General features: G+C 37.3%; 1 non-coding gene across 1 annotated transcript; it reads right to left on the bottom strand.

Moving 5' to 3' along the window:
* Positions 1–7,831: 7,831 nt before the first annotated feature.
* On the bottom strand, positions 7,832–7,905 carry TRNAI-AAU (transfer RNA isoleucine (anticodon AAU)). The gene has a single exon. It is a non-coding gene; the product is annotated as a tRNA-Ile (tRNA).
* Between the last annotated feature and the right edge of the window lie 5,497 nt (positions 7,906–13,402).

Genomic DNA, 13,402 nt, shown 5'->3' on the forward strand with positions numbered 1-13,402 from the left:
TATAATACGTGTAAATTCGTTGAAATCTCAAATTTGATTTTTTTTTTCGAACACCATACTTTCTTCTCTCATTTGTCACTTCAAAGTAAAAGGAACTCAGAACTACAGATAAAAGACACCTACTTTTACACATAGACATTATTTATTGATTTAAAACTGTTTTAGTTTGTGTCATTTCACTTCCAATTGAAAGGTTTTACAATGATTAACGGCATACCAATGACGAGACGGAAGTTTTCAGGAAGTAAATGCATTCAGAAGTCTAGATTGCATTACAGCTATCAGTCTGTTTTTATTTCTGCAATTGTTAACAGCTGTAATTTCGTCCAAACGCTACATGAAATAATTTTTGGTTGACGTCATTGTGTTACTATTTTAGTATTGTTCTCTTCAGACTTGGTTGAAGTTTTGACTTAACGGTTATACATTTTTTTCTTATTTCATCGTTACACATAAGAATAAAATGTTGTGGTGACTGGATAGATTCGAACCTACGAACATTGAGTTTTTATTCTTCAAACAATTTACCAATGGACCAAGCTTTGTCCTCACGTTAACGTACGGTTACGGGGTTTATTACGATTTAAATAAAATGGCTGGCTGTTAGAGTTTCCTGCCCAAATATTTCGATAAAAAATTTTCATTGCTTCGTACATTGTTTAGATACACATTTTAGGAGAGTGAATTTTGGTGTATATAATAATTTCATGCCAGATAAAAGCTGGATAAGTTTTAATAACATGTTTCATATGTAGTTCTTAATAATAGACTTGTTCGGGATGACGTTCCAAGGTTTAGCATTGACTAGCAGTTTTTGCTATTAATATCCCTTCTAGCAATATTGGCAGTAGACAAAAGTTAGCCCGTGTTAAAGCTTTTTGCTCCTAATTTAGTTATTTTACTTTATTATTTAACGAATATATTGAAAATTGTCAGAGACACGTATGCAGTAATTTATTTCGGGAGGGGTCCGACTTCAATATTAGGATAAATTATAATAAAATTTTAAAAGATAATCCCCAAAATTAGGCTAAATTTACAGAAAAGTTGGGGTTTCAGAGGGGGTCCGGACCCCCTAGACCCACCCCTAAATGCGTTCTTGTTTGTCAGTAACATTTCCTCATTTTGAAACCCTCAAAAACTTCGGATAGACTATATAAAGGAAAACGAGTTATTTTCGATGAAATATCACTTCAAGGAGACGCGTCAGTTTTATTGCACAGTGTGGTATCCCACGTTCACAATGGCAAGAGTTTCTTTCCTCTGATTCTCTGTCATTGTGCTCTATCGAAAGGTTAGGTTTGTAACATATTACTCCTACGAACAAGCATGACTGGCAGATAGGAATACTGAACACAACTCCAGAGAAATGCATGCTGGAACTTACGTTTATAGCTACGCTTTGGTGATTTGCCCTCAAGGTCAATCGAGTGGTAATTCAGTTCCGTCTCTGTTCTTAAGCCATGTTCGTATTACTTCGAACAGTTTTGATAATGAAAAGCATGCCTCTTAATATAACAGACTTCTTTCGCGTAAGAAATCGAAACTCAGTTGGTCAGAGCAACTAGTCTGTAAGAATTAGGTTGTTAGTTAGTTAGGAGCCCAGTACGAGTAAGGGTTTTTATTACTATTGTTTTTATCTTTTTTATGTGAGGAAAAATCAAATTGTGACATCGCGATATCAAATGTATTTGATTAGGTAGCTTTGTCTTACCTAAACTTTAAACATCAGTAACCGTCGAAATTATTTCACTAACCGATCACTTACTGAACATTTCAAACACGTCAAACCAGTGGCATAACATGAAGGTTAACCTCTCCTCCGCAGTCCTTAGTTATGCGTCCGTACTTTCAAGGGCGGACTAAGGGCCGGGCGACTGCCCGGGGTGCCAGAGAAAGAAGGGCACCAAAACGAGCCTCAAAAAGTAAATTTTACAATGTGCTTTCTACTGACGTTTTTGGTTTATATTCTTGTAAAGTAGTGGCAATTATATGATCTTTTTACATTTCACAATGGAAGAAGAGAGTTTCATAGTACTAAGGGGGCTGTATCGAAAAATTGAGAGATGGCATGTAGAATAAAGAGTGCCGGGAATTAAGTATTGTTTGTTTGTTTGCTTGAGTTTAGCGTTCCACGGTTATGCCTTAATGGGCAAGGGAGATGTGGATACTAATTATAGTGGAATCCGAACCACTTTTATCGTTCAACAGTAATCCAACGGGAATTGGACCCGGTACCACAGAGGGCAGGTGTGCTAGCCACTAGACCAGAGGGGATGGAGTTGGTATTGTTTATAGCGGGCCATATTCTTTGTGAAGCTTTCCTAGGTAATGGATTTCTTTTTGAAAATGGGTTTAAAACAGGGGCGTCATTTAGGGAGGGCAGGGAGGGGCATTTGCCCCCCCCCTGAGTTTGAGATGTATATAGATTTTATCATTAGAATAGTAGTAAATCAGTGAAAAACGCGAAATTTTACTTATATCAAGAGGTCTTGCCCCCCCCAAAGCAAAATCTGAAATGACGCTCCTGGTTTAAACTATTAAAAACACTATGATAAAATGTAAAATATAGGCTACTACTAGGGGAAGGGCGCCAAAAAGTCACTTGGCCCGTGTGAAAATTTGGCCTGCTCCGCCCCGGCGTACTTTCTGTATATTTTTTGGCCTTGCAGCTTGTGCGGTCCCCACGCCACATTGTTGCGGGGGCGCTATTTACGCCTAGCTTTCGAACGTAATTCAATAACTGTTTAAGAAATTCTACCATCAGCGTGGAAACGGGAATATATTTTTCTAATAGTCCCATAGAACTTTCACTCAGAACGCCAGATGCAATTTTTCAGAGTGGGCTCTGGCTCATATTCAGGAATAATAATAATAATAATAATAATAATAATAATAATAATAATAATAATAATAATAATAATAATAATAATAATAATAAATATGAATGTCTTTGGAGAGCCGAAATTATGTGACACGAATCATTATAGATAGAGCTTTAAGATGAGTGGTCATAGGGGAGGAAAAACAGGATTTTTCTCTCTCTGACTCTCTAACGTTAAGATTATGTGCTGAAGGTAAGAAGCATCATCACTCTACAATAGGTTGCTTTTACGTAGAATATCTATTACTTGAGCTCTCCTCCTTCGGGCAACTTTGCTTATGTAGTAAATTCAAAACAATTTCAATTTAAGACAAATATTTATAGAGAAAATTAAACATTTAATAGGGAAATCTGTTATCAAAATATCCAAACTTTTTTTTTTTTTTTTTTGGTGTCGTCATGAGTTTTACACATATGTTACATTTTGATTCTTTCCCAAATAAAAAATAAATAAAATAACCTTAGTGATAAAAATGACAACAGTACTTCCACGGGATTCGAACCGTCTACCTTCGGTATACAAACTCGTTGCTTTATCTAACTGAGCTATTTGCTTTCTTACGTAAGCTGAACCTGTTCTACAGTAAAGACGATTTTTCATTACGATTGGGCTAACAATTCGTCTTTTTCCATAGGTAATTTCCACTATTTGCACTATCTATACGTTAATACTTAGCATGGATTCATATATTTGGAGTTCGCTGATAATGCATATAATAAGACATACTAGAAATATTTCGTTAAAATTTTCGTTTGTAGATCTAATCCACGCTTCTCTCAATGACATAGATGTCGCTGCTTCGTGTTGAACTGCAGAATTCCCTCGCGTTCTTGAAAATTTCCCACTTTAGCAGAGTTGGTAATTCTCGAGATTTCTGTCGATTTAATGTTTTTTGCTTCTAATTTCTTTATTTTAAGCTAATATCTAACACAAATATTAAAAACGGGTTTGTTATTAACCTGTCCTGCTGGGGAAACCTTCCGAAATTTCGAACATATAAAGAAAACGGAGATATTTTCAAAAAACTTCAAAATAAAGAGACGCGTCATTTATTTTGCTCATAGTAGTACATTTACAGGATTGTTGTGAAGGAATGTATTCAACTGCTACGCACATTATGGTATATGACAGGATGTTGATTTCAAAGTTACTCAAAAGAGAATCACCGGTATATGGCGGGTCAATGTATAAACCAAGACTCGGTCCTCTTTAACTCTGAAGAAAACTCACGTTCTTGCACTGAAACAGTGTTTCAATCATCAGTTTTTCTTACCAGTTTGGCTGATATTGTTATAAAGTAGTAGAGTGATGAATTGAAAAAACAAGTTTCCATAGAACTAATAGAAAATGAAGTATAAAATATTTAACCAAAATTATGGCACTGTAGTATCAAATTATAAGAAAGTGACACTTATTTTATATGTAAAAGTAATTTACAGATGAGCCACGAGTACTGATAATGAATCTTGTAAAGAATACACGATCTTCAAGAACGCGTCACTGTCGCTCAGTAGTAGAAGGTTCACCTTTTGTGCGATTGGGTCAATGGTTCGCTTCCCGTTCGCGCCAAATGGGTTTTATTTTTTGGACAGACGCTGTGTGTGTGGGATTTTCTCGAAGTTTTCCCGTTTCGTTAAGTGTTCCACTTTCTTCATTCCATCATTTACTTCACCATCATTATCCCTGTCTCTCTGACACTCGGAGCATATTCGCACTTATATGAGACCGGGGCTTGTTGTGACAAAAATAAGTTTTTATTTTTTGTAGGATTTCATTTTTATTAAATTTCAGAAAATTTTGTCTTAAAATAAAGTTTGGACATTAGACTACTTCCATAATTTTTTCTGCATCTGTATTTTTCATTATAAGAACAATACAATAGGAAAAGACAAACACAAATGTTTTGTCATAACATGCCCCTTGCTGGGGTAGGTTGTGACTTTGATCGGGTAAGTTGTGACAGAAGGAAATGTGCCCGATTTCTCCAATGTAATTTTAATATAAATTGTGCTAAACATAACGCAAAAGTAATGTTTCCTAAGAAAAGATATTTTGCATACATAAAGAAACTACTTTCAATTCCTCATGTGAATACTCTTTCTAAATTATCGTTATCGTACACAGTTAAATGCGCCAACAATACTTCCTTCCTAATACTGTTTTTATAATAGAATTACAATTTCTTCCAGAAATGACTTATGATGTAAACCTAGACCACATAGACCCCCCTATCATCGTCCGAGTTGCAATTGTGGCATACATAAATAGGATTACCTTCTGTACACGCTTCGTGCAACCACTGATTACAGTCAACACATTGAACCCACGATTCTCTGGGTTTGGAATTACAAAATGGTTCCAGACTCACAAGACAAAAATAATCACCTTCACTATCATCGTCACTATCACTTTTACGTTTTGAAATTTTCATCCCTTTTTTTCATAGAGACGTTCAGAATATTACGGCTTATACCTTTCTTCAGAGACTTTTCATGTATTGCTCCTGCCTCTGCTTCTAATACTCCTTTAACTGGAGTATCAGTGAGTAAAGCGGACACTTGCTTCTTCCTTCCTCGTTTAGTTTCCCTGGGTATAGCTTTTGGTAACGGACGAAGGGCGCTGAGAATAACATGATGAGGGTTACTATCATTTATGGACGTTTCGTCTTAAGGCATTACTTTCATAGACGACAGTTGTGTTTTTTCTTTACCTGTAGAAGGTCTATTGACAACAGTCGATAAGGTTTCAAATTCTTTACGGTTTGTTGCTGGATAAGGCTGGTTTGTTTCCTCACAGGTAAATCTGGGAGTTCTGAATTCAATTCTTATGTAATGTTAGTTGATTCTTGTTCTTCATTATGACCTGAAAAGTTCGTTGAGGATGAGGATGTTGTTGAACTTGAGTGATGTGTTAGCGAAGTACGTCCTAGTGCTAACTTTATAATGTGGTCATCATCTTCAATGTAACGATCAGTTACCTGCGGTTCCAAAAATTCATCATCTGTAAAAATGTCTCTATTAAAGGGATATATACCAGTTATTCTGAATGCATTAGGAATATTAGATGGATTTACACTAAGAGGAAATGTCATTTTCACAATAGTCGGAATGTCATAGATACTAAATCCACATCCAGGATTGTTTTCCATCCATGCATCCATTACATTTGAAACTAACTTTTTAAATGAAGAATATACTCCTCTGTCCAGGGGTTGCAGCTTATGGGACGTGTCAGGTGGGAATGAAAGAAGAATAACACCATTTTTCTTGACATAATTGATTATCTGCACTGAGATATGAGATTCATGGTTATCAAAAAACAAAAGGACACCATGTTGAAGAGAACTGCCTGTATGTTTGACAAAATGCTCCATGAATTGCACAAACAGATCTCCTGTCATCCAACCTGATGGATTACTTCCTGCAATACTTGCAGTAGGGCCTTTACCATGAAATCTAAGTCGGTCGAATCTCTTCTCCATGCAAATTAAGCTGAGTCCTAGGTTCTAATTACCTGCAACAAATTGCTTCTTGTAGAATCTGTACAGTGACTGTCTATTAACCTCATATTGTGTTGCACTTGTCTTGAAGATCACTTGTTTTCGTGGTATGCTCGTGCTGCATCTATGTGCACTTCAATTGGTATCGGGCCTTTCTCTTTCTTTTATATGTTCGTACCATTTGCAACGAGAACGATTGAAGCAAACATTAAAATTCAAATTGCTGCAAATTACATGCAAAAGGATGTTATTGTTAATGATGATGTGGTGTTCTGTCCAAAGGCCAGTCTTTGATTCAAAGTATCTGGGCATGGTGAACCCATGGCGCTTTGCCTGTCTTTTCCATGCGATGGTGATGACGTCCTAAGGAGAGATCTACAACTAAGGTGGGGTCCGAACCATTTGTGTCTCCACCGGGAATCGAACCCGGGATCCCTTGAGTACACTCATCCACAAGAGACATATGCAAAAGAAACCAGTCTAAATCTGCAAACGTTGATGTATATACAATCAACAGTGTGCTAATGATTTTATGTATTAGAAATCGGACATTTCTTCCCAACACTAATAACGTATCCACTTCCTAACAAAACATTAATAATATCCCTTATGTAAAATTAATAAAATTAATTAGACAATAAACTTCCATTGTCTGGTTTTCTGCGAGGTCAGCTGGGCGCGACTCACACTGATGGGAAACAATAGACTGTGAATTCGTGACTGTAGGCGTCAATCAGCGTCGCCAGATCGTGTATATTGTTTGCAATTTTAATAGAAACATAACTGTCATAACCTGCCCCTGTCACAACAAGCCCCGGTCTCCTCTATAGTAGATTGCATATCATCATATACATCGGAAGAATGTGTTCGTTTGATAGAAGAGATCACGGAAGGACGCAGAGAAGGTAAACGCGCTAGATTATAGCAGGATAATTTTTCTGCTGCAACACCTGCATACAAATTCACGCGAAGAAAATATAACATTTTAATGCACGTTTGAAAGTCGGAATTTAATAACACCTGTGAATATTTACTTCACTTAGTTCCTTCTCCCTTCGTTTCCCTCGTTTTGCAAGTGTCTAGTATGAAATCGAGTTATTTTCATAAATCAATTGAGATATTGAACGCGAGAAATTAAGTTCAGCAGTGTAGGCAAGTGAATTTTTTCCGCTATATTCAGTAGTTTTTCTTCTTGAGTCGCTTGAGTTCTCTGTAGTGAATTATAATATCTAGACTGAACTTTGCGAAGTTTGTAAGACATGTAGTGGATTTATGATTGTGGAATATATTCCATTAGGAGAAATGTAAAATGTTAGTTTGCAGCAATTCGAGCTCTCTTTTGTAGAACTCAGGACTCGTCACTGCCAAACACATAAGAGCTTAGTAGAACAGGAACTTTATAATATTCAAAACAGTCATCAATCCTAAGAAATACCCTTAAGAAAAGTGACCCGTGAGGGGATCGAACCCACGACCTTCGCGTTATTAACACGACGCTCTAACCAACTGAGCTAACAGGCCATATTGATCTGAAATTATGTGAGAAATTTACTCTGGAGTTAATTTTAATTTATAGTCTACCCACTTTTTAAAGATTAATTCTGTTCTCTTAAGATAACTCAATTATATTCGAAGTCAGATTGATCAGACGAAATGACTAGATTTTTTCTGCATTATTATATGTCTGAGCACGGCACGTCATGTGAGAACTAAATAAGCCAACCCAAACAATCTGCAATGTCAGTCTGAGAATGAACTTTGTAGACCACGACATGAATTGGACACGTCATGGAAATGTGTAGAATAACCCTAATCAATTACAGACTCATGTCAAGAGCTTATCTACTCTTGACTTGGATGCAATTTTTGTTGCCATTTTATTTTAGGGTTATTATTGCGAATGTAGTATAAATATTAATGACCCAATAGCGCTTTTTCTCTTCTGTGGCGTGGGAGACCCGGGTTCGATTCCCTTTGGGAGCTCATGTGGTTCGGATTCCGTGTGTTAATCAGTAGGTCCCGTCTCATATAGCCTTGCTGCTGAAAAGGACGTTAAACTCAAAATCAACTCAACTTTTTTTTCTCCCTCTTACTCCCCATTTGGACTTCACACTCACTATATTTCAATATCACTCTCACAACATACCACGTTCACTCAACCTTACACTCGCACTATTTGGACGTCACATTCATTCTACCTCACGCTCACTTCGTGAGGTTAACGTCAAAGGAGCACCGTGAGTTTTGAACTGATGAGCACCAGCGGAGTTCGGCATCTTTGGTCAGCGCTGAGATAGTGTAACAGAAAAACCATTGGTCAGTGACACAACATATCAGAGAGCATGAGGTATTAAATGTCTTCCTGGGTATTAAATATCTTGCAGATGCACATCATGCGTCTGCAGCACGTTTTAAACCTCATCAACTTTAGGAAGGGGATGTTTCTGATGTGCAAAGCGTTGTGAAATCACGGTTGTGTTTAGTAGGTGAGATCAAGTGATTGCGCTGACCAAGGAAACAGTTTAAAATAATATTTATTCAAGAAGTATGGGGCGTAGAGTGCCATGTGCAGCTGCACATTATTCTAATAAAAATGACTTCATACAGGACATGCACTAAATGTATCAAAATAACGGATCGAAACACGTCATCGATGTGCTGTTGTCTGACAAAAGACCCGTAAATACGTATTATATGCAACAGGAAAAGATTCTAATAACACCCTACCATAACTTCCGGTCCGATGATGCAGAATGCAAGAATTGTCCAGCTCATTGCCAATGTATCTTCATACAGTTTTGCTGCTGAAAGGGGCGCTAAACCAGGATGTAGATACCACTAGACATCATGATGCTGTAATCAGAAGACGGATTTGCACAAGGAGAGGTTGTCGTGCCATTTAGCACTCTATGTGTAACTTTCACGTCATAGTTATAAGCGCACATGCCTATACTATGCAGTCAGAGGGATCTGCAACAACGGACGTAATTCAAATAGTCTCGCTCCGCCAGACGATGTCAAGTTGTTCGTGGGTATACAAATCACTGCGCAACCTTCCCGTATTACTGTGCCACGCGGACGGATAGTATGCCACAATTCTTCTGCGATCAAAGGCAGAAACCTGTTGGAAATAGTTGCTGCATTCGACAACGATGCATTGCTCCATCGTCCAGAGTCACGTCATGCCAGCACTCGACCAACTTTGAACTGTTGCTTTCTGGCCTGCCTACGGTTCCTAATTTCACGGCTCGTGGCTGACGTGCGTTATGTAGCGGAGCTACACTGTTTATCTTTTTACTGTCCTTCCCTTACCTACAGTTTTGTAGATGAGGGGCCAGTCTGATTACTCCTTCTAGGTTTGCATCTTTAATGTCCAGCAAATAACGCATACATTTTTATTTCTACACTTTCAGTAAAGGTGATAAAGAAGTTAATATTATACAAGTTCAATGCTTTTTTCGGTTGCTCCATTACTGGAAGACTGGCCTACAAGGTTTTTCAAAGAGAATTAAGTTATTTTGAACAGCAATGTAACCTTTAGAATGCACACAAATATAAACTTGAAAATAAATATTGGAACCACGTGAAGGAGTGTCATATTGTTCTGTGCTGAGTCCGCATACTGCGCATACTTTATTTATTTAGTTTGATGACGAGGCGCTCTATTTCATAAGACTACTTTATGATTTTCTGGGTCACCTGAGCAACCTTGAGGATAAAACGAAACCGCAAAGAATAAACAGTGGAAATAAAACAACATTGTTTTAAGATTGCTGGGCAGGATGTTCTAATAACTTGCATTCTCATTTTCTCTAGGTCTTTTTAGGACAAAATCAACCTATTAATGTAATGAATATTTTGTTTCCGTATACGGGTATGCGTACGAGCATTGATTATTTCAGGGGATGAACTGGGGAAATTTCCCTCCCGGAGCTGCAGAATGCGCTTCCACGGAGGCAAAGCTCCGATTGTACTCAATAAGGGTTATCAGTATATTTTCCAGTACTGCTATAATCGTCTGTGCATTGAAATCCCCTCCCAAGCTTCCAGTGCACACCTTTGGCGCTCGAATCCAGGTTCGATTCCTGGCGGGAACTCAGGTGATTCTGATTCCACGTTCAATTATAGGTCCACGTCTCATATAGCCTTGCTGTTGAAAGGAACGCTAAACTCAAACTCAAATCCCGCTGAGGAAACTCGTCTGAAATTATCACCGAGCACGATACAGGAATCTCGACTTCAATAACGAGGTAAAGTGTATTTTGTGGAATTCGAGACAAATCCCTGTCTCGTCTCGTCTCGTCTCGAAAATACAGTCTTCTATCGAGAGTAATCTCAGAAAGAGCTATCAGACTGAAATCAATATCAGTATTTATTATTTATACTTTATAACATCCTTGATACGTAGTTTGTAAAAATAAAAAATATATGAAATTCGAAATGTTTTCTTTGTGGTTTGACACCACAACAAGTTTCAAATAGTTATGAAATCGGATTATAATTAATGTATTAATTTCTGAGGGTTATATTTATGGCATGAAGAAGTAGAAGTCAATTAATATTTGCAACAATAGAAGGATTATGTTATTTACGATGGAAGATAATTTATCGATCAGTTGTTTGCCCTCGGAAAAGTGAAAATTTTCTACTCACCTCTCAATGTTCACTTTAAGAAACACTTCTGCTATTGTAGACGACTCGGCTAAATAGCTGGTTCATAGTTAATTCACTCGATGAGTTGAAAGGAAAGAAGGAAAGACAGGTAGTTAATTGCCTTTGTATTCTCATAATATAAGTTTATTGTGGCTAATCCAGGGTAACCTCTGATCTAGGGTCTAAATTAATTAACCCCATATGATTAACTTAGTCAACTGCTACGTGTAAATCAGCAGGGGTGGCGATTATGGGGGCAGTTACCCCCACTTTTTTGGAGTGACCTCTTAATGTATATAGTTTCATTTGGAAATGTAAAGTATTTGTATGTATTACTGGTTCATAGAAAAGAATGGTTCCACATATTTGCCGTTGCGTGAGTTCGTATTGGTTATTTGTCTTCCCGTGCAGTTAAAAAAGCCACAGGAATTGCGTTTTAATTGCAATTCAAAGCCATTAATATTACAATTTCGTATTTCTTTAAATGCTCTAGCTTACTGTCTTTCATTTACTAAGAGTACGTTTAAAGGCATGTGTGGAATTAAAAATATAAGGTGTTCATTAATCCCCAATTTCAATATAACTTCTACGAAACTTCTTTCTATGTACGTTTTGCAAATTTGTTATTAAATAATCTGATCACAGAAATTGCCAGACAGGAGTTTAAGACCTTCATAAGCAAGGAATCAAATTTCTTCTTACACTTTCGTTGTTTAAGAGTACAAAGGGTTAGTAGCTTACCAACTTGCGTTGCTCTTGTCAATTTACTTAATAAACTAGGGATGCAAATAAGCAATACAATTTTACTAACCCAAGAAAAATGGTACTAGTCCACATCCCACAATAGAAATCATTTACTTACCTTCGGTATGGTATTAAATACTCGCCCGCACCGATGAACCACTCGCCCCGGGCGAGTGGGCGAGTGCTTATTTGCATCCTTGTAATAAACTATGAAATACATTATATGGTATTTCAAATTAAGAAGATAGTATGCTATTAGTTATAGGCCTACAACCTCTCGTCAAACGAAGTATTAGAAACATCCAGGAAAACTAACATTGATATACAAATGTTCAGATCATGTCATGCCCCCCCCCCCCACTTTTAAAGTCCAATCAGCGCCACTGCTAACCAGAGATTCTAAATACACTCTTCATAACCATACGTTAGTCAAACCCTTAGTATGGCACTAATCATATGTCAAAAAGACTGCATAAGGCCCATATAATTTTAAATGTATAAATGAATGCCAAGTTGCGTTTTTTTTTGGGGGGGTGGGGGTGGGGAAGGAGTCCGGAAATCGATGAACCTGAACATTTCGTTCCCATTTTTAGTAGATAAGCTACTAGTATTCGACTACATTCAGGCGCGGATCCAAGGTGGCTATAACCCCCACTTGACGCTCAGGTATAGACTGGATAAAATGGGCTTCAATCCTGCTTTACACTGGATAAAGCAGCAAACTATGGTTTAGCCCCTCCCTTGATCATATCCTGGATCCGCCACTGACTACATTGGATTACAACGTAAACAAATACTATTTCAATTTATGGTCGCCATTTAGAGAAAGGTCAGAGGGACAATGGCCTCAACTGAGTTTGAGAAATGTATTATTCATTCCCCCCCCCCCCAAAAAAATGAAATCTTTGAGTTTTACGTCCCACGAATATTTTTCACTCAATAGTGTAGTATTACATAATGAAAAACTCAATTTATCTCGATGAGCAACCTTCTTCCGTCGACCGCGTAAGTGAAACCTGAAATAACGCTCCTGGTTCAATTAATAACATTCAACTATAATTTGTATATTAATGTCATCGTTTATGACATATGACATCAGTTTCATTTACTCGTGAACCTTCACAGATGTGTGACACTATAGTCTATAGCAGCGTTTCCCAACCGGTGTGCCGCGAGGAAATAGAAAAAAAATATTAATTCTATAGCAACCAAATTGCAAGACATAAGAGAAAAATGTATATTTTTATATTTCACATTACTATGAATTTCTAATATGGAAAAAATTACTGTAATTCTAATATATTATTCTACATCTATTACTGTGTAGCAGACAGTATTTCGACTCGTACACATTTCCACTGTTAGCTGCTATGTTAAGCTTCAATTGAGAGTCATACTAACACCGAAAAATGGAAGTACTTTTACGGTATGCGTCAAGTGAACGTTCGTAGAACACTCATTCGCAAGTGAATGACACAACAACACTTTGTTCAAAAGCTGTGTTTTGACTTCGACGCATCGCAAGCTGTGTGATTGCAATAATATGCACCGGTTTTGCTTAAAACAGCAAAGTTAAAAGTACGAAACATTTGTTTGTACGTTTGTTATTTAGTGATCTTCG

The sequence above is a fragment of the Thermobia domestica genome, chromosome 2 (genome assembly GCF_964235325.1).
Source record: "Thermobia domestica chromosome 2, izTheDome1.hap1.1, whole genome shotgun sequence".
Taxonomy (NCBI): Eukaryota; Metazoa; Arthropoda; class Insecta; order Zygentoma; family Lepismatidae; genus Thermobia; species Thermobia domestica.